The sequence below is a fragment of the Leptonychotes weddellii genome, chromosome 3 (assembly GCF_054177405.1).
Source record: "Leptonychotes weddellii isolate Sample4059 chromosome 3, ASM5417740v2, whole genome shotgun sequence".
NCBI classification, from domain to species: domain Eukaryota; kingdom Metazoa; phylum Chordata; class Mammalia; order Carnivora; family Phocidae; genus Leptonychotes; species Leptonychotes weddellii.
In genome coordinates, this window is record NC_138371.1 from 53907526 (window position 1) to 53920116 (window position 12591).

Sequence of the window (12591 nt, forward strand, 5' to 3'; positions counted from 1 at the left end):
CTGCTTCTGTTCCCTCTCTCACTGTCTCTCTCTCTCTGTCAAATAAATTTTTTTTTTTTTAAGTCCGAATTCTTTATTTTGTGTGTGTGTTTTTTTTGTTTTTTTTTTTTGTCTTTTCAGTTCTATTTACTTTGGTAAATGAGCCAGTACTTTCAGTGGTGGGTCCAACAACCCAATGAGCTAAAGGTGGCCTTCTTACCCTCAACCCAGCTTGACTTTGGCGAATTTACAAATGTGCCCAGTGTTAAAGGTCAAAGCCTGTGAGTGCAGAAGAGATGGGATTTCTTCTCCTTCCCTTGCCTGTTAATGGCATCATGTTGTTTTTCCAAATGCTGCAGTCAGCAAACTCGAGAGTGTGTGTTGATAACCAGTGCGTTATTTTTTAGGTTTTCGTGTTCTCAATAATTTGTTTTTAAACTAGAATCAACATGAAGTCATTCTTTTCAGTTTGGATATAACTTCAATGCTAGGGAGTGACATGCGGCAGAACATGTGACTCCAAAATGTGCCACTTTGGCATGTGGATTATTTTGAGCTGAAGGCAATCAAGACCTAACAGACCAGGAAGTTTTCTTTTTTATTTACCTCTCCCTTAACTGCCTATGAGAATTTAGATAGGGGGACAGACCAGCAAAAGAGCTATTACCAGAGATAACTTTTTTATTTTTTATTTTTTTTATTTGACAGAGACACAGCGAGAGAGGGAACACAAGCAGGGGGAGTGGGAGAGGGAGAAGCAGGCTTCCCGCGGAGCAGGGAGCCCGATGCGGGGCTCGATCCCAGGACGCTGGGATCATGACCTGAGACGAAGGCAGACGCTTAACGACTGAGCCACCCAGGCGCCCCCAGAGATAACTTTTTACATTAGAAAGACTGATCTGCTCAGCAAACATTTGTTTACCAAAGTCTGCTCTTCCCACCTTCCTGTGAATTGTCTTCCTTACCTTTGAAGTCCTAGACCTCTGCCCCCTTCTCCTCAGCTGAGAACGGGGTATAAACCTCAATTGCCTCTCTGGGAGACCCATAGCTTTGGGATTCCTGTGCATATGAAATTAAATTTGTTTTTCTCCTGTCACCCTGTCCAATGTGAACTTAATTATTAGACCAAAGAAACTAGAAGGGAAGAAAGGAAAAGTGTTTCTCCCCTACAGGAACTACAGAAAAAAATATACCTTTTAGATATGCCTAGACTTTATTTAGTATAATTTGTTAACAAAAATAACTTGTTAACAAAGTTTGAGATACCCATCCCATGAACCAGATTCGCAGTGGGGATGGGGGAATAGCGATCTTCTGAGAAATTCTCTTTTAAGATACACATCAAGTTAGGGAAGTTTTTCTATTATAAATTGTATGTTTTTCTCCTCTTAATCCGTTTTTGTCAGTTTAATTTTCAGACCTAGCCAGAGACTGTAAGAGGGATGAGAAAAACTTTTTCCTTCCCTACAGCACTCATTCTATTTTTTCTGTAGCTATCATTGGAATCAGTCTTGTAATGACAGTGTTGTGAATGGAACTACAATGATTTATTTGAATTAAAGACTAAACTTAAGTTCTCCTGTATTCCAATTTAGACGACACTCTAGGTGTTTCTAACACCACAGGGAAATCTTTTCGCCTTTGTAGATCAGAGAGAAGGGTTTTCAACACAGCGGCGGCCTTGGGTATGGGGCCCAGCATTTGTGGCCATAAAGCACTGCAGAAAGGAAGAACATTGTTACATTGGGTACTTTTCCGGTCTGTGTTTGAAAAACCTGTGAAAAATGATGGGTTGAGAGAAGAGGAGGGATGTTTTCTTTCGGGGAACCTGACTATGGAAAGCAGCTCGCAGCTGAACACTAGAAACAGAGGTTTTCACTAGCATGTAAACTGGCTTGCATTGAGCACCAGATCACCACAGCTCTATCTGAAGCAAAATGAACTCTCTCTCTCTTTAAAGACAACAGAAAGCTCTTAAGGTAATGACTGGACAAGTATCATTAATTCAGGAGACAAGTATCATTAATTCGGCAGACCAGCATGATTCAGGTTGAAAGTGCCAGCCTTCAGGAACATGCAGCAGCCATTCATTTTGAAAAGCTGCTGAGCTAAAACAAAACAAAACAGAATACCTCTAAGAGACAAAGACCTGGGAAAAACAAAATGGTAAAACAAAACTTTTGAAAACAGTTTAAGATTTGAGAAGTCTAGTTAAACATTACACAGGGTAATGTTTATAAAGCACCAGGCACATAGTAAGCTATAGTTAAGATTTTTATTTATTTGAGAGAGAGAGAAAATACAAGTTGGGGGAGGGGCAGAGGGAGAAACAGACTCCCCGATGAGCAGGATCATGGGATCTTGACCTGAGCAGAATTGAAGGCAGCTGCTCAACAGATTGAGCCACCCAGGCACCCCAAGTAAGCAAACTATAGTTAAAATTGTAGTCACAATTGTTCTACTACTGAGAATAGGAGAGGGAAAAAAGGCAGGAAAAGGACGTTGGAAAACTAATGGAAAGCGGTATGTAGTTCCTCAAGAAATTAAAAATAGATACACCTTACAATCCAGCAATCTTAATTCTGGGTATATATCCAAGGGAAATGAAAATTGGATATTGAAGAGATATCTGCACTTCTATGTTCATTGCCTTGTTATTCACATTAGCAAAGATATTGGAGACATCCGAAGTGCTGGTCAGTGGGTGAGTAGAAAAGATGTGGTGTATGTACAATGGGATATTATTCGGCCACAAGAAAGAAGGAAATCCTGCCATTGCAATGACATGGATGGACCTTGAGGAAATTGTGCTAAGCCAAACAAGTCAGAGAAAGACAAATACTGTATGACATCACTTATATGTTGAATCTAAAAAAGCCAAACTCAAGGCGCCTTGGTGGCTCAGTCAGTTAAGCATCTGACTCTTGGTTTTGGCTCAGGTCCTGATCTCAGGGTCCTGAGATCAAGCCCAGTGCTGGGGGGCTCCCCATTCAGGAGGGAGTCTGATGGGACACTGATTTAGGTTAACCCTACTAATTTTCAGATGGAAGGCACAAGGCCCTGAAATATAAAGAAACCTCTGAGCTACCTAAGATAGGCACTATGACCTATTCATCCCAAGAGCCCAGAACTTGGATCCTCAGTAAACCATTATTAAACTCAAGTGCTCAAGAGAATCAAGAGATTCTCTCTCCCTCTCCCTCTGCCCCTCCCCTATTCCTGCGCCTGCACGCTCTCTCTCAAATATATAAATCTTTAAAATAAAAAAAATAATAATAAAAAAGCCAAACTCATAAAAATAGAGAATAAAATAATGGTTACCAGGGGCTGGGTGGCGGTGAGGGGTAGACATAGGAGAGATGTTGTTTAAGGGCCCAAACTTGCAACAAGTAGTAAATAAGTTCTATAGATCCAATGCACAGTATAGTGAACATAGACAACAATATTGTATTATCATCATCAAACTTGCTAAGAGACTAGATCTTGATTATTCCAACCATTAAAAAGAAATGATAATTTTGTGATATGACAAAGGTGCTAATTATCATTACAATGGCAAATAATATATAAATGTATCAAACTAACATGTTGCATGCTTTAAATTTACAATGATATATGTCAAATATATTTAAATTAAAAAAAAAAAGTCAGTCACAGGTGACCCAGCTAGGCAAGGACTGACAGGCCTCCCAGGGTGGGGTCTAGGAAAGAAGATAGGTATAAAAAGCTAATCCTGGCTCTGTTACCATCTTGCCATGGTCCTGGGCACTTGAGTTTAATAATGGTTTACTGAGGATCCAAGTTCTGGGCTCTTGGGATGAATAGATCATAGTGCCTATCATAGTGCCTATCTTAGGCACTAATTTTCAGATGGAAGGCACAAGGCCTGAAATACAAAGAAACCTCTGAGGTTTCTTTGTATTTCAGGTAGCTCAGAGGTTTCTTTGTATTTCAGGCCTTGTGCCTTCCATCTGAAAATTAGTAGGGTTAACCTAAATCAGTGTTCCTCAGACTTTAGTAATATATGTTCTTCTTTTAAAAGGAAAAGAATTGGGGCACCTGGCTAGCCCAGTCAGAGGAGCATATGACTCAATCTCAGGGTCATCAGTTTAGCCCCACATTGAGTGTAGTAGAGATTACTTAAAGGAATAAATAAATAAAAACTTTTAAAAAGAAAAGAATTATGAAATTCTAAAAACTAAATTACTATTAAATTAAAAAGAAAATTAAATTATTAAGAATTATTAAATTTAATAAATTATTTTGGTTATAATGTTACTTAAAAATAAATACCACCACCCAAAAAGCATATACTTCTTGCCTCATATAGTAATTGTCATTCAACTGTACAACCCAGATGAATTTATAAGCTGAAAATCAAACTTGAGCACATTAACTGGGTTTGAAGAATGATGTTTTTTGAAGTAAAGTTGTTGTTCCCATCATGAATACAGTGCCTTCACTTACTCAGTTCTGTTACCATTTTTCTCTGGTCTAACCACCGGGAAACTAAACCTGTGTGCAGTGAGTTTTGGCATAAATGTAGTTCATGTATGTCAAGTTTTCCTTTTGTCATTTGCCCACCAAAATGAATTTTGATGCTATTTAGAATCAACAAAAACGGACCTCAAATACCAAAATTGCATGGCAGTACATAGATTTGAAGTGGCCATGCAGATGATCCAAAATGTGCTCATATATTGTTTAGATTATTATTAGAATACAAACACAAAACCTAAGATTTCTTAAAGAATGTGTGACCTTTAGAATACATCTGACCCCAGTTTGGGGGACACTTGGGAACACATTGAGTGGAACAATAAGTCTTTCCTAGCTCTCAAATCCTACAAACTCTATTCGTACTCTTAGGAAGTTAATCCTTGATGTTACTCATAGTTGGTGCTCAATTAAATATTGGTTTGAATTGATTATACTTTGGTATATAAAGTTATCCAGTCTGTGAAATAGTAGGAAATATATATATTGGTCTTTGCTCCTGGTTGCTGCCACAGAGCTCCTAAAACCCTTGTAATTTCCTAAGTAAGAAGAGCACCTTGGAGCATCTTCTGTTCTAATATTTTGTTTTGATTCTGGTTCCTGACACTAAGCTTCTCAATCCTTTGCAATTTACTGGGTGATAGGAATGTCTGTTCTAATGAGGAGATTCTCAGTGTGCTCCTGGGTGGGGGCTTGTCACAAGAAAGGTCTACGCTTGATTTAGAAGCTTGGAATTTTCAGCCCCATCACCCATTCTCCAGAGAGGAGAGAGGGGCTGGAAGTGGAGTTAATAATTGATCATGCCTACATAATTAAGCCTCCATAAAAATCCCAGTAGTAGGGGGTTTGGAGAACTTGGGGGTTGGTGAACCCATGGAGGTACTGGGAGGGTGGCATCCCCAAAGAGACAGGGAAGCTCTGCGCCCCTTCCCACATGCCTTGTCCTTTGCATCTCTTCTGTTTGGATGTTGATCTGTATCTTTATCAGATCCTTTTATGATAAACTGGTAAATAATAAGTCAACTGTTTTCCCGTGTTCTGTGAGCTGCTCTAGCAAATTATTGAACCCAAGGACGCGGCCTGGGAACCTCCAACGTATAGCTGGTCAGAAGCACAGGTCACAACCTGGGCTCGCGATTGGCATCTGAAGTGAGGGGGAGCAGTCTTGCGCGCTGAGCCCTTAACCTGTGGGATCTCTAGGAATATAGTGTCAGAACTGAGTCAAATGGTAGGACGCCCCGCTGGATTTGCAGAATTGCTTAGTGTGGGCAAAAAGCACCACACATCTGGTGTCAGAAGCGTTATGAGTGTGGTAGTCATGTGAGAGTGAAGGAGAGACACGGGAGGAGGTATAGGTTTCCTACTCACAATCCAGTCTGTTTACAAAGCAGAACTTTTTATCTGCATAATTTTCTTGGTATAGTTTATAAATGCCACCAAAAAAATACTTATTAAACTCGGCCAATTACTTGGAATATGCTCTTCTAGTACGGTGTAGATTAGATATCAGAGGATAAGTGTGCTGCAAAAGTATGCCTATACCCTGTTTTAAGAGAAATTATTGCAGCTACAAGACCTTACAGCCTAGATGGCCATACTTTCTATCTTATGCCATCCTCACACTCCTCTTGATAGGCCACAGGACCAGGGAGGGCACCTAGCCAGCCTAGGGTCTGCTGAGCAACCTGTGACTTCTCAGGTCTATCTCAAAAACATGAGCTGGGCCAAGTCGAATCGGTCTCTTTTTTGGGGACTTTGAAACAAGGAATATGGAAGGAATTATTACCAGTTAAAGGTAGGAGCTGTAGCTGAACGTTTATGAGGAGGCATCAGTGATGGGAAGCCTTATTGGTGCAGACTGAAATACAGGAGAGCAGCAAACATCAGACGTTGGTGCCATAGAAAAGCAGCAGCCATGTGGGTGTAGCTGAGTCGCATTAATGGTAGAGCATGGCGACAAGGATCCAGTGACCTGACTCAGATGCTGAGAGCCACCTTGAATTCCGAGCAACCCTCCAGCACCAGTCTGTGTGGGGTCCCACCCTGTTGCAGTGCCACTTCTTGAATTACTATGGGAAAACAGCTAACCTCTCTATTCCTCAGTTTCTTCACCTGTAAGATGGACATAATAGAGTCTACCTCATAGGGTTGATTATGAAGATTAATGAGGGAAGGGCTTTGAATGAGACTGGGCACATAGTGATCAGTCAATAAAAGTGAACTCTAATCACAATTATTTCTTCCATGATATATTTTATATTACATTAAAATAAATTTAATTGTGTTTGAACTGGCTAGGATAGGACTCTGTTTCTTATCATGAAACTTCTGTAAAACAAGCAGATGGTGTTGTTTTCCTTTGAGTTTGCCCGGAACTTCATCTGTACGTTGGTAAGAAGTGTGGGATTTCTGAAAATTGGCCACCTAGCATTGGATCTCTCATTTTCAGTAAACTCATTTTGATTCTTTGATAACATAAGACTGTGATTTGCTATAATGGCTCAAATTTAAGGATGGGTCATTCTGAGTGTTTTATATTAAACGCAGGAACTAGTGATTTTTAGGCATTTTTTTAAAGACAAAGAATAGGGGCGTCTGGGTGGCTCAGTCGGTTGAGCGTCTGCCTTCGGCTCAGGTCATGATCCCGGGGTCCTGGGATCGAGCCCCACATCGGGCTCCTTGCTCTGCAGGGAGCCCGCTTCTCCCTCTCCTCCCCACTTGTACTCTCTCACTGGCTCTCCTTCTCTCTCACTCAAATAAATAAAATCTTAAAAAAAAAAAAATAAGACAAAGCATAGTTGTGTAAGCTAAGTCCTGAGAACCTGGAAGTTCAGAGGCACAGATGCCCCAGGCCGGGATGAAATGCAGCGAGAGGAAGGGGAGACGGGGCTGGTGTGCAGAAAGAGCCAAAGAACCACAAAGACGTGGGGAAGGTATTATTCCTGGTCCACAAAATAAATGGTATCTCTTTTCCATTTTATCTTTCTAATTTAGTCTCTAGAAAAATAATTCCCCCTACCTCTGAGATTTGTTTCTGAATTTACAATGGAAATCACACAGAATGCAGGGCCAGTGTCGAACACCCAGTAGGACCTTGGCAAATGTTTGCTTGACTGAATTGAGCATTAAAAGGTACTCTGCAGACCACCTTATTAGGAATACTTTTCCATAAAAGAGATGCTCTGTCTAAAGCACCAGAAATCCAGAGGAAACCGACAAAGGTCTGATGAAAGACAGAGGAAATGTATTTGCCCTGATGGTTTTTAGAAGCATTTAGTCATACCTCCTAATCCACAAAGACTCCCCCAGTGGCTGTGGAGACTTAAGACGATCCAACTGTGCCTAAGTAAAGTGTTAACTGATAGCTGCCAGACCTCAGCAGCACCAATTGCACATGTGATCAAACATTTTGCAAAACACAGGCTTCCATGAGAAAAGTGTAGAGGGAAGCCTCGAGGGGTGACCTTGAGCTCTGCCTGCCTTTGCGTGTGACTGGCTGAATTGCTGGGTGGGTATGTTGCTCCAACAGGCTTTGGTTTCTCCATCTGTAAAGTGAGGGCACTGAACGTCTGACGGTCTTCATGATGCCTTCCTACTCTAACACTCAGTTGAAGCATGTTCAGGTTCAAATTTCAGATTCTGGGAAAATGTAAAAGAGGCAGAAAAGGCAAAGCTCAGAGAGAAAGACCTCAAACTGCAGTTGCGGGGGGGTGGGTAGTACAGAGATTGTAATGATGTCTGTGGTAGCCAGCCTACAAGGTGACCCAGTGACTCTCGGCTCTTGGTGTTCGCACCCTTGGGTCGTCCCCGCCCATGCTGATAGGGCTGACCTGTGTGAACAGTAGGATATTATGGGAAGTGACTATGTGTGACTTCTGAGGCTAAGTCATAAAAGATATTGTGGCTTTCCCCCTACTTTCTTGCTCACTCTCTGTGGGGGAACCCAGCCACCGTGTCACAAGGATACTTAAGTATGTAGAAATACCCACATGAAGAGGACTGGAGGCCTCCTGCCAACAACCAACACCATGTGAGAGAACCGTCTTGGCAGCAGACCCTCCAGCCCCAGTCAGGCTTTCAGGTGAAGGTAGCTCTGGTGAACACCTTGACTAACACTTCATCAGAAACCTGAGCCAGCATCAGCCAACTAAGCCATTCCCGAATTCCTGAACCACGGAAACTATGTGAGATGACAGATGTTTATTCTTACTTTAAGCCACTGAAAGTTTTGAGGTGATTTATTACACAGCAATATATAGCTGTTACAATGTCTGTAAGAAAAATATATTCACATAGAGAGGGTTTATGTAACATGCGCTGGTTAGTTCACCTTCATTCCTTCATTTATTCACTCATCAAAAACTTTATTGAGAACCTAGTCTGTGCCAGGCACTCTGCCTGGTGGTGAAATTCAGGAAAAAAATGAAGTTTCCTGTGATGGAGAAGCTCATAATCTGGGAGGCCGGGGGGCTGGGTGGGTGGTGGCAAACCGTAAATGCTTCTAACAGATGCCACTTTAATATCCCTGCTTTAATACTGCATTTTCCATTTCTGCCGGTGTTTTGAGTACATAAACTTTGGCTGTGACTTCAGCGGTTGAAGAGAATGCTCATCAGTTACTGCCGAATGACTGTTTTTGGTTTTAATAAGAGTGATCAATACCATCAGCTCCCCCTTTAAATGCTAATGAATGCTTTAACACAGCAGATGTAGACATACAGTACACTGCAGATTAAAATTAGGCACAAAATTAAATTGCTTACACATAGCAAAGGAGCCAGTTTGGACATCTTGATAATCAGCCACAACCAGCTGACAGATCTTGAATTGTCCCTGCAGCAACGTCAAGCCCCCCCCCCAGTCTCAGCCAGAAAGCAGGCATCATCTGGCATCGGGAATGCTCCTGGTACCTGTGGGTATGAGAAAGGAAAACTGCCAGGTCAGACTTTCAGTAAGCTTTATGTACTTTCAGAAGCAGTCACAGCCGCACTGGAAAGGGCACTAGGATTAGGAACAATTGCTAGTCATTAAAAAGACAGAACTTTGGGCCTCTGGAAAGGAAAGCCTGTAGTGAGACTCTATAATGTCTAAAAAGACAATGTCTATGTTTGAATTTCTTTAACATACATAGTATATCTGTTTTTCCTTTTTTTTTTATTCCCGTGGCAAGTCTTTATTGAGAGTCCATGTTTATAGTGCTATGCTCTAGAAATTCAAAATGGAAAGTATGTAAAGTTCACTATGATACAAAGAGCTGCTTCTTGAGCTGACGTTTTCCTTGGGGCACTTGGCATGTCCACAGTCTGCGTCAGTGATAAGCCCCAAATTTAATCAGTGTCACAGAGTTATTCTCAGGGGCCAACTCACGCTGGCAAAGCTCACAAAAGACTGATGTATAAAGTCCGAATGGCAATTATTTTAACACCAGAAATACAACTCTAAAGTGGGCTGGAGACTCCTGTTAAGGTCACTTAATGAGCATAGGATTAGAACAAGAATTTAGATGATTTAATTGTTTGTTAGCCTGATTAATAAACTAATCCATGCATTCATTCAGCAAATAGACTGAGTACCAACTGTGTGTTGGAGACACACTGGTAATCAAGATAGGCACAGCCCCTGCCCTCATAGATCTAATAGCCTAGTAAGGAATACAGATAAACAAATTTGGGGACAATTGTAACAGTGGGGATACATATGATTGAGTAACCAAAAGGTTCTCATGAGGAAGGGCCTTACCCAGACCTGGGGATCTGAGAAGGTCTCCTCGAGGCAGTGATGTCTTAGCAGAGAGCTAAAGGATGACCTAGCCGCTCAGTGCAGGGGAAGCTGCATGGAGGGATTAAACGTTTCGAAGACAAGAGGGAACACGGGAGCAGTTCAGTGTGGCTACAGCATAGTATTTGATTGCTGTGGGGAGATGCAGAAGAGGTAAGCAGGAGCGGGACCATACGACCATCTCCACGGCAAGTTCAGATTTCCCCAACTGAGTGGATTCTCATGTCAGTTTGGAAAGGGCTCTGCTGGGTAATATTGTCCTGCTTAAGGGGTCTCCACGAACGACTGGACACATTGCGCCCTGCATGAAGGCCTGGCATGGATAGTAAAGCTAACCTTTTCCTTTGTGGGTCACCTTATTCTGGCCTTCCCAGACTGACCACCTCTGGCGGTCTCCACACCTACCCCTTAACCCTCGCACCGCCTCTAAAAGACTCATGCTCTCTCTGGATTGCTTCGTACCTCCAGTCTGATTTGCAAACGTGTTTTTCAGGCCTGAGGGGGGTTGTACCATTTGTGGCCATTCCACTGATTAAATATCGGAGGTTAGTGTTGCTTCCCTATCAACACATTCTTGGGCAGCACTGCACTGTTCTCACAGAGGACCTTCAGGGGAGTGGGTTTGAAGGGTTAAGTAATGGTGCAAGGAAGTGAGTGATAAAAGGCCCGCAAGAGGGGTACAGAATGGGGAAGATGGCTGGAACTGTGGAGGGAGAAGCAGGACGTCTCTGGGATCTTGAGGCCTGAGTGAGATTCCTGTAGGTGGTAAGGAACACATTGCGGGGGCACTGCTGAGGATATGGATCATTGGTTCTGGAGATAAGTACTGGTTTTAGTTTTGAATGAATGAACTGTGAGGTCACAAGTCGTCTTCATTCTGTGACCGTCTTGATTCAGCCATGCATTATTTGGCCAGCTCATTAGTCAAAGGGAAAGGGCAATTGAGCAAGAAGTCACTGGAGCCTGCTACACTGAAGTCTTGACAAGTTGGACCATGGATCTGGCATTTTTTTCCTCCTCTGCGGTCTTATAAACCAGTTTCAGTAATAGCAGATAGACAGAGGTGGTAGGCCCAGGTCTTATGTTCTGACGTCCCCAGGGCATCCTGGCCTACCTGTAGCTTCTCAAAGCCAGTGGTGGCAAGAGATTTTACAAGCCTCCTAATGACAGTGTCTATAATTTACAATTTCAGTGAGCTACATCCTGAACAAGTTGGCACAACCCAATCGTGGCATCCTATAACTGAGTGGTTTCTGACAGCCAAACTTCAGAAGCATGCCGTATCTGTACCAACTTGTTGAGGTGAACGATAAATTATGGAGAATGTACTTATAAGACTTATGAACTAGTTGGTACTTCTGAAATGGAAAAGTTTCCATGAAGTCAGAATGCCTGGAGCTGTGTCCAAGATGTTTTGACTCTGCCACTTTGAACTACTGGACCTTCTGACTTTGCTGTTTTAACCCTAGGACATTTGACTCTATATGGATAAAATATTTTTATCAGAACTATACAACTAATGAAAAAATTCTTTTTCAAGGAAGAATTTCATGAAGTAAATATTGTTAATTTCCTGATTTTTCTATCCAACGTAATAAAATTGTTTCTCATTTTTATATTAAATTTTTTATCGTATTGATTTTTCCCCCATGGGACCGGTTCTCTACAATTTAAATTTTACATTGAAGATTTTATATATCAAAAGTTGTTTTGTTCATGCCAAATTTTAGCAATTATCCTTGTGCCACTGTGAGGATTCTTTTGTGGCCATTGTTTCTTAATCTGATTTTCCCCCCAGGTCAGATCTTACTGTTCTCAGTTTTACCATGAGTAGTCTTAAATATTGCAGTTCAATTTTTATTATTTTTATGAACTATATTCATTATTAATTGGTTGAAAACAGCTGCTAGTTTGTATTTATTTCTAAAGTAGTCCTCGATAATCTCCAGTTTTCCTATACAGATTTGGGATTATTTGATTATTCAGACTATTTCTATAGAGGGGCACCTGGGTGGCTCAGTTGGTTAAGCATCTGACTCTTGATCTTAGCTCAGGTCTTGATATCAGGGTCCTGAGTTCAAGCCCCCTGCCCCACCCTGGAACTGGGTTCCATGCACATCGGGGAGCCTACTTAAAAAAAAAAAAAAAGGACTCAGATTATTTCTATAGAATTGCTAATTCAGTGACTTTGCAAAGAGCAAAATATCTTGCTTTGTCTGGGCTATGCCTGGAATAATCATTACCTCTGTGGTAGCAAGCAACATAGATTTGGCAGTTCTAGATTCCATCAGAAGCCTACGTAAGGACCACTAAATCCCCACATTTAGAGATGCCCAA